We start from the raw sequence: 18,533 nt of genomic DNA, 5'->3' as shown, positions 1-18,533 counted from the left end.
TGGATAGGTAGAGCAAATTATAAAACAAATGGGTCAACATGTTCACATGCGTTATTTGGGGCACAAGTTTTATGAGTGTTCTTTGAACTATTTCGCCTCTTGCATATTTTTGTAAAGTTTAAAGTCATTTCCAAATACAAAGTTTCATTTTTAAAAAAGATCTGTTCATAAACCAAAATGAGACTGTAGGAAATATCTAATCAAGTACACCTCAAACTGTTCTAAGAGACAGTAATAGGTATTATGAAAACAAAGTCTAAGAAGTTTAAAATGTTAAATTAAAAAAAATTACAAGGTTCTTTACTGAAGAGCTCTTAAAAGTCTTCCTTGTGCTGTTGATGGGGATTGTGAAACTGGAAAAGGTCTATAGCTTGAAATACTTTCCAAACAACTCAGGGAATTGAGCTCTTTTCCCTTGTCTAATCTCCGCACTTTATAAAGAATTGGAGCTCGTAGATGATGTGCTTTCAGATTTGTCAAGGGGATATAACTTGTAAATAAGAATCAAATTACAATTTCTAACATCTCTAGGACACTTACTATGCATAACTGCTTTAAATGTAATCTCCCATCATCCCAACCCCACAAAGTTGGGGGGGGGCGGGTTGTCACCTTCATTTAATAGATGGCTCTAAAGATCATGTGACTTGCTCAAAGTAACAAACCTGATATCAGGACAGTGACTTGAATCCAGGCTGCCTGGGTCTGAAACTAAGAGTCAGACCTCTATACCACACTGTCAGAGCAAGTTAGGGCTAAAATCTAGGTTTTTTAAATACTAATCATCTGTATCTTTCTGGGAGTCACTAAATAAGATGAGCAAGTTTGTTTTCCATATTAATTTCCAGAGACATTTAGAATTGAACAATCGGCTAATTATTGCAGTGTTCTGTTTATGTGCCCTTCATTTATATATTTTACAATGATAAGTACATTTCTTGTACTTCCTGATGTGTATATACATATATATGACAATTATCTTGGGGAATACAAAGCACAGTTTATCTTAAATAATTTTAATTTCTGCTATGTGTATTGTTTCAAATTTCTACAATATTATATTAGCCTTCCACTTCTAAAGACTTTAGAATGTCATTATTATTAAATAACATTTATATAGCACTTTAAGTTGCCAAGTGTTTTGCAATCAGTTCTATCAGCTGTTCCTCCAAGGAGCTTCCTAATGTAGAACCATCTCTGAATAAGCCATAGATGAAAATGATTTCTAATAAGTCTAGTGAAACTCTATATAAGTTTGAGGACCACTCTTCCAGGTGGTACAATTAGCAATGCCTGTCAAGGGCAAAACCTAAGAAACATGGCCAATGAAATCATCACCAATTCAAAAATGTTGATAGAGCTAGAGAATAAAGCTGCTGAATCATGTCTATGTGCAAAGAAAAATTGTGCCTAAAAGCATTTTACTACTGATTAGTTTCTGAAGTTAGTTGCACATCAGCCTAATTTTCTTTCCACTTGTAATTTTCAAGTATCTTCACTGTAGGCCAGCCTTCTAATTCCTATTTTAATAGAAATTCTAAGCAGCTCCTCACTTTGATATGTATTGCAATAATATTCCACAAGAAGAAGAACATGGATCTGTTACATTATAATGAAGAATTATGGTACAGACAGTAATGCTTGTCTTAGCGACCACTGATGTAGAAATTGACAGCTTTCAGGCAGTAGTCTACTCTGCCCAACTTGGCTGATAACTGCTCCAACTAAATGACAGTTTGCCAGCGTGCAAAGCTACTACACATGCACAGCTAACTGAACATCTACAAGAACAACATTATGGATCTCAGCTACCGTTTATTTTATTAACTTAAGTTTATCAATCAAAATCTACCAGGAGCAGAACCAATGGAGAAAACAGTTAAAAACAGGTGGATTCAGACATCAGCTGTCTGTTCATAAACAAGAAAACAAAGAGTAGACATTTCCCTAATGTCTAATGATTGATTAAAATTATAACTGTCCAGTAGTTAGAACAGCTCCTAAGAGGGATTCAAAATCAAAATCCAGTTCTAGGAAATATTTTATGTGTCTCCCTCTAGCCTGCCCAGTCAGCCTCATTTTCAATCACACCAAGCCCTCCTAAGTTCTTGCTTCTATGGGCTTTGCCTAAACCTAATGCTGTCTCATGTTCTCTTCTCCCTTCTTTTCCTTTTTCCTGAAATCCCAACTGCCTCCCATCTTTCAAGCAACTTTCCTTTTTTTCTAAATCTTGCCTGTGAATCACTTCTTCTGTTTAAATTTCCCTCTAGCTTCTATCCCAGACATAAATTATCATTCTCTCTGATATTTTTGATCTTTTCATTTTTCTATTACTATGTACATCTAGTATATTTACATTATTTTTTTTAAAAAAAGCATATGTCATCTGCTAAATCATGGGCACACCTGAAAAGTGGGTGGACTATGTCCTAGTCTTTCTTGTATCCAATAGCCTACTAGTGTACTGATACATGGTAAGTCATCAATAAATACTAAGATGATCTATGGAATGTTAACTAGATCCATCTAGGAGGCTTAGCAGCAAACCAACTTTTTAAGCATAGTATGTTAAAATATTAAGGAGCTACATTACCATTTTTACAACAATATAGAGACTTTTTTTTTAAATTGAAGAAGATAGAAAACACCAAAAAGTGAGTAACAAATTACTAGGCTATCTAGTTATCCAGAAATAACTAAGCATAAAAACATAATATTTATATATTTGTAGTCATTGATATATAATTCTTCATAAATGGCATCATTTTATATAAACTTTTGTGTAATCTGATTTTTAAGCTCAATTTTTTTGACAAAGGTACTCAGGCTCAATATGAGTAATCTGTTTCATTCTAGTGACAGCAAAATCATTCATTGAATGGATAAAATATACTTTAACATATTGATAAACATTTAAGTGCATTCGATTTTTCATTGTTGTGAATATTATTGCCACAGCAATTTTTGCTACAAATGTGTATGTTTACTTTGAAACCTTGGTAACGTAAAATGGCATAGCCATCATGGAACACAGTATGGTGGCTTCTCTAACAATTAATAAGAGAACTATCACATGACACAGCAATTTCACTTCTAGGTGTGTACCTAATAATACTGGAAGCAGAGAATTTTAAAGAGATGCTTGTACACCTATGTTCCTAGTAACATTACCCACAATAGCTGAAATGTGCAAGCAATCTAAATGTGCATCAACAGATAAATAGATAAGGAAAATGTGGTCTGTACATACAACAGGACACTATTCAGCTTTAAAATTCTAAGACATGCTACAACATGGATAAACCATGAGCACACAATGCTAAGTGAAATCAACCAATCACAAAAAGAAAAACACTTTATAATTCCACTTGAGTGAGGTATTTAGAGTAGCCAGAATTGGGGTTGGGCAGAGTGGGGAAGGAGGTGTTATTATTGAATGGACATAGAATTTCAATTTTACAAGATGAGATGAATATAGAGATGAATGAGGGTGATAACTGAATATTATGAATATGTCTTATAACATTGAATTCTATATTTAAAAATAGCTAACAATACACAACAAATTTTAGGTTAGGTGTTTTTATCCCCCAAAACTGGAAAGAAATATATATGTTACCATTATTAGTGAGAGAGAGCATCATTTCACATTTATTGTTCCTTTGTATTTCCTTTTTTCATAATATGCTATTATCCTTGAATTTCTGGTGCTCTGACATGGGCTTCACAAAGAATTGCCAACACTCTTAACATTAAGAAGTAACTAATGTTGGGACTTCACATATGGAATCAAGAGAGTAAAGAAGACCTTTCTGGTAAATGTGCCTGTAAGTGCCCAACACTCATAAATCTCTAAGGGCTCTTGCTAGGAACTATAATAGCACAGTGTTATTTATTTGTTTGTTTGTTTACTTATTGTACTGGAGGCTGAACCCTGGGGAACTTTATCACTGAGCAAAATCCCCAGCACTTTTTATTTTTTGAGACAGAGTCTTGCCAAGCTGCTTAAGGCTTGGCCTTAAGCATTGCTTAACATTGCTGAGACTGGCCTCAAACTTGCAATCCTCCTGTCTCAGCCTCCTGAGTCACTGGGATTACAGGTGAGTGCCACCACAGCTGGCTGTCATATGTTTAAATTATAGAAATCGGGCTTTTCTTTTGGCTGTATTTCCATTGTGAGATAAGTAGTTGGGAAAATTAATGTATATGTCAATTAAATGGTTTGCCTTTTATTCAAAGTAGCACCTCACAATGTTTACTTTACTGACCTTAGACATTTATTTATGGTTTACATGTCACTACGAAATATGTTTTTGCCATAGGCATCTTAAATGCCCATATTACAATAGAATTTACATATTTGAGATTATAATTTTAAAATGAGTTTATTTTCTGAAGACTTCTGTGACCTTTATTTAGCTGACATAGTCAATGCAATTTATTTCCCCAACCACACTCTCTCTTCCTGAGGTCTTTAATCCTACAAGATAAAATAAGACAGTTTCAAGTATGGATCTAAATATACACCTGTACATCCCTTTTGTGCCACAATTCACAATGGCTTTGTTGATCTCAAAGGCACTAAAATAAATTTGATTTTCATGGTGTAAACACCATTATTCTGAGTTATTGAAAGATTAGTAGGTGAGAGTCTGGGTAATGCTGCTTCTAAGCAAAAATGGAAAAGCAAAGTTTCAGAATCGATTTTTGTCAGATATGTGAACACCCGTTCTATAGAATTCAGCTCCTGTTTTGACAGCTTATTGAATACTCTCTCAACTTTTCCCGCCTGGTAATGTCTCCCATTAATTAATAGCCATTCTCTGTTCACAGTTTTGATAGAACAGCAGTAGTTGTTAACACAACACTCATGATCACAATTGTTCAGGTATATATTTGTCTGTGTGATATATATAAGACTCAGGTATTAAATGTGGCCTAAATAGAAAAGTCAAGTGAAATTTTTAGAAATAAAATTATATTTTGTAATAGTTATAAGAATTTTGTTCTCATTTATCTTTCTTTTTCTTTTCCTTATGGTTATGGTGGTATCAAACTCAGTAAAACATCTTCTCTCTATATTTCCTTTTTTTTTTTTTGTATGACTAAGGCTGCAAAAAATGTATTTTTCTCAAAAACAGTATGTTTAGATAACAATATTTTGTTACTTGTAGAATTGTGGAGCAACTTTTTATAACAATGCAAATTGTTATAAAATGGTGACACATGTTCAAATACAACTTTTCCCTTAGAAATAAAGAAATTTAGGGCTGGGGATATAGCGCAGTTGGTAGAGTGCTTGTCTCACATGCACAAGGTCCTGGGTTCAATTCCTAGCATTACCAAAAAAAAAAAAAACAAGAAGAAATTTAGTGATAAAACCTTTCAACATTTTTAAGGTTTGCAAGACTTTGGTGCAATGTTGCTCCAAATTAGTAGCACATATAAGAATATTAAGATCTCTGAAAATTACTGCAGTCAAGTTTTATGGAGGACATGAGTGTGGTGAAGTGTGTGGATGTTTACATGCACTTTAAAAAATTATATATATGCATTAATAAAATTTGACAATAAAATTTTTTTTCTGAAAAAGGTTCTAATATTCATACATATATATTTGACAATTTTGCCTGTTTCTTCAAAGTTTTTTCATATACATGTATTTTTCTTTATTTCATAATTGTGTCAGCATAGCATAAGCATTTCCCTATGTTATTATATCTTTTTCAAAGCTGTTATTTCAGTGGCTGACTGAAATATTGTTAAACACATTAAGTAAACACTGAAAGTTTACCTAACCATTCCCTTCTAATCAATTATTTGTTTGCTTTGTCCATTTATAAAATATCATGCTCTGGAAAATATCAAGCCTTATGGACCTACCTCCATATTTAGAAGTGTTGCTTTAAGACAACTTTCTAAAAGTGGAATTATTGGCTCAAAAGATATAAATATATATGTGTTTATATAGCTTCGTATACATATATGTATATGTTATTACAGAGAAGATATATTTTACAGCATGTATGCTGAATATACATATGTATGTATTTAATATATCAGAGAGAGAGAGAGAGAACCAATTTGCCTTACTGCCAGAAATATATAAATTGAATTCTGAATTTCATACAACCACAGTAAGCATTTGGGGTTATTACATTTTTTTCCTCTTATTTATTTGATTGGCAAAAATAGAGGAAATATCTCATTCTTCTTTTAATTTACATTTATTTGATTATCTGATAAATTTTGTTATCACATATTTATAGACTACAATAGCAATTTAACTTAACTATAATGAATTATACATTTCAAAAAGAAGAAAATATATTAAAATAAAAATAATTTTTTATAAAATATGATTGAAATTGCATTAAAATTACTAAAACCAGCTATTCTTATTCATAAAGTAAATCAAAGACTGTTTTTGTGCATGCTTCAGTCTGGGGGTAATAAAAATAAATCATTTTCAAAGCAACTGGCTAGAAACAAGTTTTTCCTGGTTATTTGGGCCATTTTAACTGCTTTGCTCCTGAAATCCATTTTGATTTTATATTAATATTCAGGATTTTTTCCCTTTTGCTATTAAGGTAATAAAAAAATAGAAATTAAGGCTTTATACAAGTTAAAACAATGACTCAAGTGGTTTTCTTAAGAGAGCAATATAAAATTTTGGTGTCATGAGGTTATTAGGGAAGAGAACAAATGAACTTTTCTGCAGATTTACACCAGTGTTTGAAATATAATCTTAAATTCAACAACAGGTCAGTTAAGGAAAATAGATGAAAGAGGGAGGAGGCTCAGGAGAGAGCAAAGACAATGAAGGTAGAAATGAAACAAGGAACAAGCAGATGAGAGGAACACAATGTTAATCACAAAAAGGAAACACAAAAACAGAGCCATGAAGCAAAAAAGGAAGAGAGAGAATTATGGTTAAAGAATCTGAAGTCACAGAAATCTGCTTTGGTCACACTGTGGAGAATGCAGAGCTTGGACCCTTAACTGTTAGCTTTTGTGATCACTGTTTTCTAATGCCGACTCAGCGTCAGAACACAGACAAAGCACCGCTGGACAATGTACACAGGAGAGCTCAGCTAGGTTTCCATAACTGTGTTTGAAGAGAACATTTAAAGAACATCCTAATTCACTGAAGCAAAAGCTTTCTGTCCAGGGGAGTGACTGAGAGATGAGAGACGGGTCCCTGCAATTGTATCAAATCCAGTTTGGTCTTCCTAATAAAGATGCAACCTAGACAATTTCTTAAAAACAGGATCAGTCTACCTAACATAGTTCTCTATACAAGTAGCTCCTGGGCAAGTGTTATTGCTGAATTTCACTAACACAAAGAGAAATTTTTTCCCCCTCAGCTGGGAACAATAGTGAAACAGGGGTTCACTTTATTTTTTACTTTTCACATTACATATATTTTTACAATGAATATACTTTTGTTCCTTCCAAAGGAAGTCACCAGAAAGGCCTCCTTTTCAATTACATTGATGTGGCGTGCCATTCTTGGCGGGGAACTGTAGGTGTTGCTGCAGCTACATAGTTGAAAAAGCTAAGCTAGGCCTCCAATTCTGTGGCTTATTACAGTTCTATTTTAGCCATGTCCTCTTCTTCCCACTCAAATTCTGTACCCTAGCATGTGTTTGGATATGCTGCATTCTTCCAGTTCTTCACACTAAATATACTCTCAGAAACCACGAGCAAAACTTGCAGATGAGTCATTCTCTCTGGAAGACTCAGCTTGGTGGTGGACAGCTCATAAATTGGAACAGATCCAGTTGGATAGAGGGAGTAGAGACATCAGTAGTTAGCTCATTGTGTTCTGCAAAGGGAGCCAACGCACAGTAGGGGGTGGGGGGGTGTTCAGAGTAAATTGAAGCAAATGCTAATATTATACTTTCAATAAAAGTTGGTTAAAGAGACAATACTCTAAAGATAATGCTCTGAAGTTTAGAATTTGTGTTCCTCACTTGTGTGGGGTTGGGGTGGGAGAATGTCAGGCACTTTGTTGTTGTTGTTGTTGTTATCCTTTGACCAGTTCTCTGAGCATAATTTGTTTCCCGTTTCTTTGTTCTATGAGTGAAAAGGTCAATGCCCTTTGACATGGCATGAGCTGTTCAGTGCACAAGGGAAAACTTTACCCGCAGTGCTGGACTTAAAACAATTTCAGGGCAACTGGAGTCAAACACAGGAAGTGTTACTCAAACCCCCAGAGAAAACTGGCTTTGTTTATTAGCCAACTTACATCTTGTTGAATTGCTAAGTGCTGCTATCTTGAATGAGCAGATATATCAGAGATTCCAGACCCAGATGAGGTATTTGTAGGCATGATATAGCAACATCACTCTCCTAAAGTGTCCCCTACAGGAATCTAAATACAGAGTGGCTATTTTCTTAAATGGGAAAAGTTCCATCTCAGGTCCCCATAGTCCAATAGATGCTAAATGATTCTACAAATGAGCAAACACTGCTTTGATGAGACAGTAAATTTAGTGGTAGAAATAATCAACCAGAAATGTGGGGGGAAAAATGTGGACTTCTGTTTTTATAAAGTCTAATCAGGAAATGAATTACACATTCAATCTAGTATCCACAAGATTTTTTTATTATTATTAATTTAACCCAGGAAATATTGACCTGCTCAAACTAGCACCAGAAACATTCTTATTCACATAGCATGTGTAAATTTCTAAGTATTCTATGAATTATTAATTGTTACTTTACTGGTATAAGATAATATTTTAACTCCATTTCGCAGATTAGTTGAGAAAGAAAGGTTAACTATTTTGTCTAAGGTCATTCAGCACATCTAAACCAGTGACACATTTTGTTCCCTGAATTACTGATTTCCTGTATGTTTTAAATCAGTGAATCATTTTGTTTCAAAATATACTAGAGGAAAAAAAGAGAAAAAAAATATACTAGAGGAAATTCAAGGCCCTAAAGAAAAATCACATTGTATAATAGTTGCCCATTTGGAAATAAGAGAAATCTGGATAAAAAGCACACTGACCTTTTCCACGATATCAAAGACAGTACTGAAGTAGGGGAAGACAGTAATAAAGAGGAAAAAAAGCATCTCAAAGAAGGAAAAGTCCCATTTAGGTATTAAATGTCTTGGCCATGTGAACAGCCATCTCTTTGCTTTAAGACTGAGGGCCAAGATATGTGGCTTCTGGTCTCAGCTCCACCATATACTTGGCTGGATGGTTCTCGACCTTACCAGTCTGACTTTCCTCAACTGTAAAGAGTTGTAATAAGATCTGCCCTCCCTCAGGAAAGCCATGAACATCAAATGGGACTATGACACAAAAGAGTATTTTAAAGAATACCGTAAGTTGTAAAATGCTGTACAAATTCCATTAGTGATTATGGTAGTGATACTATTCTTACAGTAGAAAAAGAATGTCAGGAAGCCAATGAATAACACAGTTGTCATATTAATGGTTGCCCATTTTATGTCAACACCCTCACTGAAATCCAAAGAAAGCCATAAACTCCAACTTCAAAAAAGTTCACAGTTAGGAAATGCTTACATTTTTAACTCCAAGAGATTAGTAGACCATTTGAATCTTTTGTATTCACAGACCTCACATTAAGAACATGTGGAGATCTGGGCACGGTGGCACATGCCTGTAATCCCAGCATCTTAGGAGGCTGAATCAGGAGGATCACAAGTTCAAAGCCAGCCTCAGCAACTTGGCAAGTCCCTAAGCAAAACAGTGAGACCCTGTCTCTAAAATGAAAAAGGCTATGAATGTGACTCAGTGGTAAAGGCCCCTGGATTCAATCCCTGGTTGGGGAAAAAAAAAAAAAAAAAGTAGAAGAAGAAGAAAAATAAAGACTACCTGGAAAGCAAGAGGTGTGGGAGTCGAATAGCACAATGGACTTATTAGTGGGCTCAACAATCTTGTGGTATAAAGCTGCAAAAATAAGTTTAAGAGTCGTTTGGAAGTGAGATGTAGATAGACAGGCTGCTGTTTGAGGAATAATGTTAACGTGCCCTTGTTCAAGAGAGAAAGGAATGCTAATCCCCTCATGAAAATTCTAAGAGCACTTTCATAGAGTTGTAGGGAGAAAGAGTGTGTAAGGGAGGTAGTGAAGGAGGACAGCAGCCAAATTCTGGTGGGCAGGTATGGAAAGCTGGAGGCGAGGTGATGTTGCCACCTGGCAGTCAGTGCATTCACAGTGCCTCAGTACTTTACAGTATATATATATATATATATATATATATATATATATATATATAGACAGAGAGAGAGAGAGAGAGAGAGAGACAGACATACTCTGCATTCCTCTGATTCACCTAACTGTAGGCTCAACAGGAGGACACACTGGGACTAAATTTGGCAATATATTAGAAAAAAAGGAAGTCTAGCTGTCAAGATCACTCCCCATTAGCAACATTCTGCAACCAATCGATTCCGACCTTAACTCTTAAGCTCTCCATGGAAGAGTTTTATTACCTGCTGCTGCTGCCTATAGTCAGCCCTTCTATACCTGTATAGACTTCAGATTTGCTCCTGGATGCCTCTCATGACCATTTTCTACCTTCTATGCTCATATGTCATAAGATGCATGACATACCCCTGTGTCCTTCACCTGACTGCCCTGTTGTCCCCATCTCCTCATGACTGAATTCAGGACAGATTCTGGATCTAGTCCCTCCTTGTTCTGGCTTAACCTTGTTTCTTCTGATTCGTAATCTCAATAGTATGGGAAAGAGTGATCAGAGATTCTTGGCAATAAGCTTATTTTTGGAATTGCTCATTTGTATAATACAAGTAAATAGTTGTGAATCTTGAGTCAGTGAATCACCTCAGCAGTAGTGACCTCCCCCAACAACAGAGCAGTTCCTCCAGTTTGCCTAAAGTTTCTGAAATAAAATCATCAGTAATAAAGGGAAATTGATTTCTTAATTGTTAGACTATCTTTTCTAGGGAAGCTGCAAGTGGGTGCCTTTGCTTCTGAGAGCATGTTTATGCACATGCACACAGACAACCTTCCTTTTTATAATGTCACCTTGGAATATACTGTTCATCTTAGTGCTAACTTTCTGCACTCTTGAGATTTACTGTTTTTTTGTAGCCCACATAAAATCTCTAACCGTGTATTCATTTATATAACAGAAGAGTGGTTATATTATTTTCAGTACTCACCTCTGTAAGATTCTCAACTGGGGGAAAAAATGTATGAAGTTTGAAGAGGAAGTTAGAGAGGGGGAATAGATAAGTAAGGCCAGACACCTCTGACTCCATTGTACTTCTCTGAATGTTAGAAATGGTGACCTATTTTAGGAATCAATTCTATTCAGAATTGCATATAATAAATTTTCTCTTGAGTACAAACTATGGAATAAAATCTGACCTCATTTGGAACTTCTTTTGAGTACAAACTATGAGAACTTCAGCAAAACCTCTTGGTAATTTATACATTTTTTAAAATAATGCTTAGAACTCTACAAAGAACCTGGATTTTGACAAAAATGTTATTCCATTAACCTGAAGGAACAACAGATCAATTGGTATACACTGGTAAGCAGTTTATGGAAAGCCAATGCACTATATAAAATGATAGTCTATAAGCTTATTTCATTTGATAATCTATGCTCTCAGAATCCAGTTCATCATTTTTTACTCTATCATATAATGCATAATACTTTCAATACAAAATTTAAGATGTAGTGATAGTCACCTAATTTTCTGTAACATACAATATTTGCAAGTTTGGGGATAAGCTTATTTTGACTTTTTTATTAACAAAACTTGCAGAGAATATTAGCTAGCAATATTCTAGTACTAGTAATATTCCCCTAAACCTTAGCATCAAAAATTCCAAGTTCATTTTAAACAGAATTATTTAATGGAATACATATAAATATGCATGATTACAGGACTTATATGGGATAGGAGCAAGGTAATATGTTTTTTGAGGGTTACAAATTTGCATTGATGGCCTCTGAATGGAAAGTAACACAATTACATCATGATGTCAGTATTAATTTTTACTTGCCCTTTCAGACCTGAAAACAAAGAAGGTAGCAGTTTTGGCAACAAATTCAAGTATTACTTATTCATTGGGAGTGATCTTAGAAAGAACTACGTTGTGCTGAAAATCTCCAATCTACAACCCACAGTGTGGAAAAGGAACGAGGATATTTGTGTCGCACCTTACAATTATGGAATAAGATCTGACCTCATCTTGGGTAGTCAAGTATTTGTTCATCCATCTAGCCATTTCTCTATTGTCTTAATCCGCAATATTTAGTGATCACTATGTGCTTGGCACTGTGCAATGCTCTGCAAATATGGTGATGGATCAGACATGTTCATGCCCTCAAAGATTGTGCTCCAATATAAGAGTTAATGTGGAGAGACCAGGGCTTTAAGCAAGGAATTAACATACCCATATTTTCATGTTAGAATGATCATATTGACCACAGAGTTCAGGAGGGATTGGTGAGGGAGGGCATCTAAGATGGTCAGCAAGAAAATTAATTGGAAAATATTTCAATAGTTGAGTTGAGAGCTAATGGGATTCCAAATTAAGGCAAGAGAAACAAGGATGACATGGTATACAGGTATAAGTAGGAGAGCTGTGAAAGATGCAGATTTAACAGGTTTAATAACTTATTAAAATTTGAATATGAGAGAGAAAGAAATACCTCTAGAAAGATTTTTTTGCTCAGGTAGTTAATTATGTTATCCCATGTAATTGCTTATTTGCTCTCACTTCTGTATTTTAACTGAGAAGGCTCATTGTTCTTGGCAAGCCCCAACACTTGTACCTGATCTAAACCCCTCCATCTGCATTTATCCTCTGAATACACTAGTGCATTCTCTCATTGACTTATCCTATAGGATTCAATTCTATACCACACATTTTATTCCTCAAAAACACCTGACTTTGTCCTGTATTTATTTGGAGGCAAAGGGAACACCCAAAGCCAACCTCCCCCAGTGGAAGTGCAAGTTTTTTTTTATAAACAGGACAGGACCCTGCCTTCTACTTCTCGATTGTCCTTATAATACCTGACATTGACGTACGCCCCCCAAAAAGTAAAATTGACTTCAATTATGGCTACAGATCAAATGTTTCCTCATGGAAAATTGCAGACTTAAAAAAATTAGCTAATTATAGGGAGAGGTGACAGCTGTAACATCCCATCCTTGGCTGTCCAGTCTCTACTGATGCCAAGTAACAGAACCATGCTCTGTGCCTCATGGAGTACCAGATGTCTGTCTCACCTCAATAGTCCTTGTACCTAGTCTATTTGGAGAAGGAAAATTAGTCTGGTACACCCTATAATTTTAAAAGCATTATTACTTTTGTTAATAAATATGACTGTGAATTTTAAGAATTCTTACAAGTACAGAAGTATCTGTTTATAGAGAACTGTAGAAGGGAAAATAGCATCAGCATCCATCTGACTTGGATTATCATTTTTATATATTTACCTAGATTTGAGCATACATGCTTTACTGATACATGAATTTGTTTTCAATTTCATTATATAAGAATTCTTTAAAAATATAAGAAAATATACATTATTCACCAAAGTCAAACAATTCAACATGTGTTCCATTTTTTTGTTGTTGTGATTTTCCACAATTACACAAAGCCTAACAGTTAACTATTTAACTTTTGATTTTTAAGACTTAAATAATATGGATTTTTTGTGCTTATTTAGAAGAAAGCCAAACCTATGATTCTAAAGATCTTTCAACAGTTCTCTTTATATCTGCTAGCATAATTTTACCATTTGATATAGGCTATCTGTACTGCATATGAAACTACAAAATTTGAAAGGTGAAAATGATCTATTCAAATTATCTGCTATTACACAAACAGGTTAATAACAGTAATTAAAAGAATAATTATGCAACTACATGCCACTCAAAAGAATCATTTAAATTATGCAAATCAAGCATAAGGTCATGTAATACTAAGAAAAAGAGATAAAATATGCAAAATGGTGTACTTTCTGTTGGTGGTGCCAATATTAGAAATATTCATGTCACAAATACAAAGTATGTGTTTCATTTTTGAATCTTTGTACCATAAAATCAAATTAATTTTTCTTACCTTATTGGGTATTCTGATATTTGATTAGTACATAATTTTACAGATGAGCTGGTTTCATCCAAAGAAAAGAATGCATATATATATTTTTTGAGTACTTTTAAAACATTCATTTTTCTCATTACTGAAATATATCATATTATACAAAATGATTTGGAAAAGACACAAAAGGAAAGACTATAAAATATATAAAAACTACCTATAACATTACAAATTTGAAAAAAGTACAATCTCATTTTTGGTACAATTTCTTTCCTTCTTTTTTTTACAGTATTTTATTGTTATAACAGATATTGGGTTACTCATGACTGTATCATGTTTGCTTTTGTATTTCATTTAATATATCATAAACATTCTCCCAGATAATTCTTGAAAACTGAATTTTTATGTTGGCTTAAGATTTTTACATATGTAAGTAATATTTAACTATTTCATTTTTTTATACTCCTCCCACTGACCACTTTTACACATAACTCATGCTATAATTAACATTTATATTAAGTTGTAATGAGAATTACTGATTATTTTATTCAAATAGATTGTTAGAAGTAGATTAGGAAACTGTGGTATGGTTATGGATAGAATTAGAATTAGATTTAGGATAAGGATTAGGGAAATAATAAACATGAACTTTTAAGTTTCTTAATTTATATTAACAATTTTTTCACAAAATATTTGTCTAATATTTTTACAATATTCAGTTTGTATATACATCTGCAACCAATATTACTCTAAAATTTTAACGTTAATTAAAACAATCTCATTAATATTTCTCATCTGTTAATGAAGTTTTTTTTTTTTAATATTCCTAGGTCCTTTTATTTCTTTCTTAATTAGATTGCCTACATGGTCTTGTTTTTTTTTTTTTTTTTCCTACTAAGTTTTTAATTTTTAATCACTTGGGAGAACTGTTTGCTTTTTTCGTATTTGTTTCAAATATTTTCCCAATTCATCATTTGCATTTAATCCATATTTTGGTATGCAGAAGTATTATGTTTGTATATCTACCTTTGTTTGACTTGACTTATTTACTAAATATTTATCTTTGTGAAATTTTTCCCAGTATTTTATGTTTAAAATCTTCCTCAACATTTTAAGATGTTTACTTTTAACTTCTAGATCCATATGAAAATTATGTTCGTAAGTGATATGACTTGGTTTTCGTCCTGAGATCATTTTCTAGCTTTTGTTAAAGTATACCTCTTTCTTATTTGTTTTATGTTATACTAAATTAGTTTACATTTTAGCATTTACTTCAAGATTATCTTCTGTTCCAATGATTATTTCATAATCATTGTGCCTGATGATTATTACATACACATGCACTCCATTAATCATGATTATTTTTTCCTGCTCCAGTATTTGAGAAGGCATATAGGCCTATTTCTTTTATGTTATATGATTTGTTATGATTTAACATTTCTGATGCACTCATCTGAAGAAAAATCAAAATTTATTCCAAAGAGATAACCACTTTTTAAAAAATCAACTTTTGCTATTTTTGAGCATTATCAGAAAGCATTTCTTATATTTAAACCTCCTAGAACTAGAACGGGAAGAACAATAAATATTATAAAGAACCTTCTGCATTTTTTGTGTTTTTTGCTAAAGATCTTCACATACAACATAGCTCTCTTGACCCTTAGCCTGTCTATGACAGGATTAATTATCCTAATTTACAAAATAAAACTAAGATTTGAAGAAGTTGTGTGTCACACAGAATTCTAGTAAAAGTATAAATGAAATAATTCCAAGTTTAATGCTCCTTTTATAATACCATATACCTTACTTTAAAAAATGAAACATTTCCATTTATAGAATATTATTTTATTTATAATGAATGTAGCAAAAAATTGTATTTTATATAATTAGTTGTGCATTTTTTATATTTTTATTCTGATGAGATATTTTGAAGTGAAATATTTCAGAAAAGAAGACAGAGAGGCCCTAAAGATGATCACATACATTGTGGTTCACTTTCAGATCATGGTGGAGTTTCAAGTAGGTCCCTGGATTTTAATTTGTTTATGGTAAATCATATCTGGGTTTGTTTTTTTTTTTTCTCAAACCTATGATAATTAAAGACCTACTAATATTTTCACTACTTTTGCTATGGGCATAGAATCTCACTAAATTTGCACTAAATTTCATATTTGTATTCAACAATTAAATGTGTGTAAAATATTGCTAATAGGAGGATCCACTCTGCTAAAATATTGCTAATGTGTAAAATATTGCTAATGGGAGGATCCATTATATATCTGTAGAATAACTGTGGGTTTATTGAAATCAACCCACAGTTATTCTACAGATATATAATTTAATCTTTAAGTAGTTCCATTCTTGAATTTTATACTACCAGTTAAAATAAATACTTAGATTAATCTCATATTGCATTTAATCAATATTTTCTGGTTGCAAGGTAAGAGAAACTTTATTTAATTCAAGAAGGGAAAGGCAGGCTGGCTACTTCCAGTTTAGCCATGGCAGCTAACTCTACAACCAGCCCATTAAAGCTGCTGCTGCTAGAACCTGTGGACAAGTGCATAGGATCAAGAATTCACATTGTGTTGAAGAGTGATAAGGAAATTGTTGGAACACATCTAGGATTTGATGACTTTGTCAATATGGTGCTGGAAGATGTCACTGAGTTTAAAATCATACCAGAAGGTAGAAGGATTACTAAATAAAATCAGATTTTGCTAAGTGGAAATAATATAACAATGCTAGTTTCTAGAGGAAAAGGACCTGAAGTATGACCGAATTTCCTTGACTTATGTTAGATTCATTTTGTTTTATAATGGCAACAAAATAGATTTTTTTAAAAAATCTTCTAATGTTTAGATTCTCTAAAGCTAATTTTCCTATTAAAGGGAAATTCTTTGAAGATGTGTTATACGACCATTTTTCTAAGTTAATCATGATTGTTTTGGAAAAAGAAGAAATTATTTTTTTGAAATATTTTTAGTTATAGATGGATGCAATGTCTTTATTTCGTTTATTCATTTTTATTCATTTTTATGAACCCAGTGCCTCACATGTTCGAGGCAAGTGCTCTGCCACTGAGCCACAACCCCAACCCCAAATTAGTTTTTTTTAAGACTAAAAAATAAAAGTGATTTTGGTTATAAAAAAAAAAAAAAGAAAGAGAAGGTAATGGCTTATGTAATTAAGACATACAGAGATATTAGGATTCAGATACAGCTTGATGTGAATGTTAAAAAAATTATTGTCATAAACCTCTATATACTTTATCATAGAGAAATCTATGCTGATTTATTTATCTAGAAAGTGTCAGAAGATGTGAAGGGTCTGAGATTTTACCCTCCTCATAAGCTAACAAGTGAACCTGCCTCAGTTACATGGATGTTGACAGAAGACATGAAACTGCTGAACTAGATACTTTATTATTCATGGCACAGTCACTAGCATGAACATCATTATAATTCTGTGAATCTCCCTTATCCATAAATCCCAGGGGGGTGACACAGACAAGCTCAGATTTATGCCTACCTAGACAGTACAGGAACTCTGATCTAATGGAACCTGAATCTTTTATAATTGGCATTCTTTCTCTTTGTTCTGGATCTCTCTTTCTCCTCTTAAGACTGTTTATTGTTCGTCATTGGAAAATATAGTCTGGAACAAAGGGCAAACAATGCTTTATGAGATGTGCAGAAATGTGAGAGACCCATCAAGAATTATCTCCCAGTTGAAGACTTTCTTCATGAGATAACAGTGAAGACCATTAGCTACATCCTACCTTTTGAGTAATTTCAACACAGAGAAAATGTGCTTTCTTTCATAAGTCTTGGATAACTCTGAAACACTGAAAATTTGATTTATCAGGGTTGGGTACTATGGTATTGTTTGGAACACAGCGTTCAGCTCATTCTCCCCTAAAATATATAAATTTACATTTGGACAGAAGTGACTACTCAAAGAAATATTTGGGTATTGTTAGTAGAGAAGAAGGTATTTGAGGTGGAGCAACAAAATGAGAATAAGTTCAATGTAATCTATGCTTTTGCCCCTTTGCTTAATCTTGCCTCTGCTTTTGTACATACCTTCTTCTTTCATCTCTCTATGTTCACACCCTAGACATCCTACAAGCCATGCCCAGGTGCATAGTCCAGTGTGAAGGCTACCATGTCCTCTTCCCAGCAAGAGAATCATGCCCCCCACCTGCCCTGGATTCCCTCAGTACTTTATCTCTTCGTCAATGGTGGCACATTTTACTTACTACCTTCTACTACAGGAATCTGTATGTCTTAGACTTCGCATCTGGGATCTACTTCTGAGCAGTCTCATTTGTGATTCTCTGTATTCCCAATGAATCAAAATATACTGTAGGTATTCAATATATAGAGAGAATGGGAAGGTATGGATCAGTGGTGGAGAACTTGCCTGTCATGCACAAGGTCCTAAGTTCAATCCCTAGCTCT

At 33.6% G+C, this 18,533-nt stretch overlaps 1 pseudogene; it reads left to right on the top strand.

Annotated features, from left to right (window-relative positions):
- The first annotated feature begins 16,571 nt into the window (after positions 1-16,571).
- Positions 16,572-16,847, top strand: LOC143399332 (U6 snRNA-associated Sm-like protein LSm5 pseudogene; annotated as a pseudogene).
- The last annotated feature ends 1,686 nt before the right edge of the window (positions 16,848-18,533 follow it).

Source organism: Callospermophilus lateralis, chromosome 5 (assembly GCF_048772815.1).
Source record: "Callospermophilus lateralis isolate mCalLat2 chromosome 5, mCalLat2.hap1, whole genome shotgun sequence".
NCBI lineage: Eukaryota > Metazoa > Chordata > Mammalia > Rodentia > Sciuridae > Callospermophilus > Callospermophilus lateralis.
Note: the sequence above shows the minus strand (reverse complement) of the source record. Positions and strands in the feature narration are given on the sequence as shown.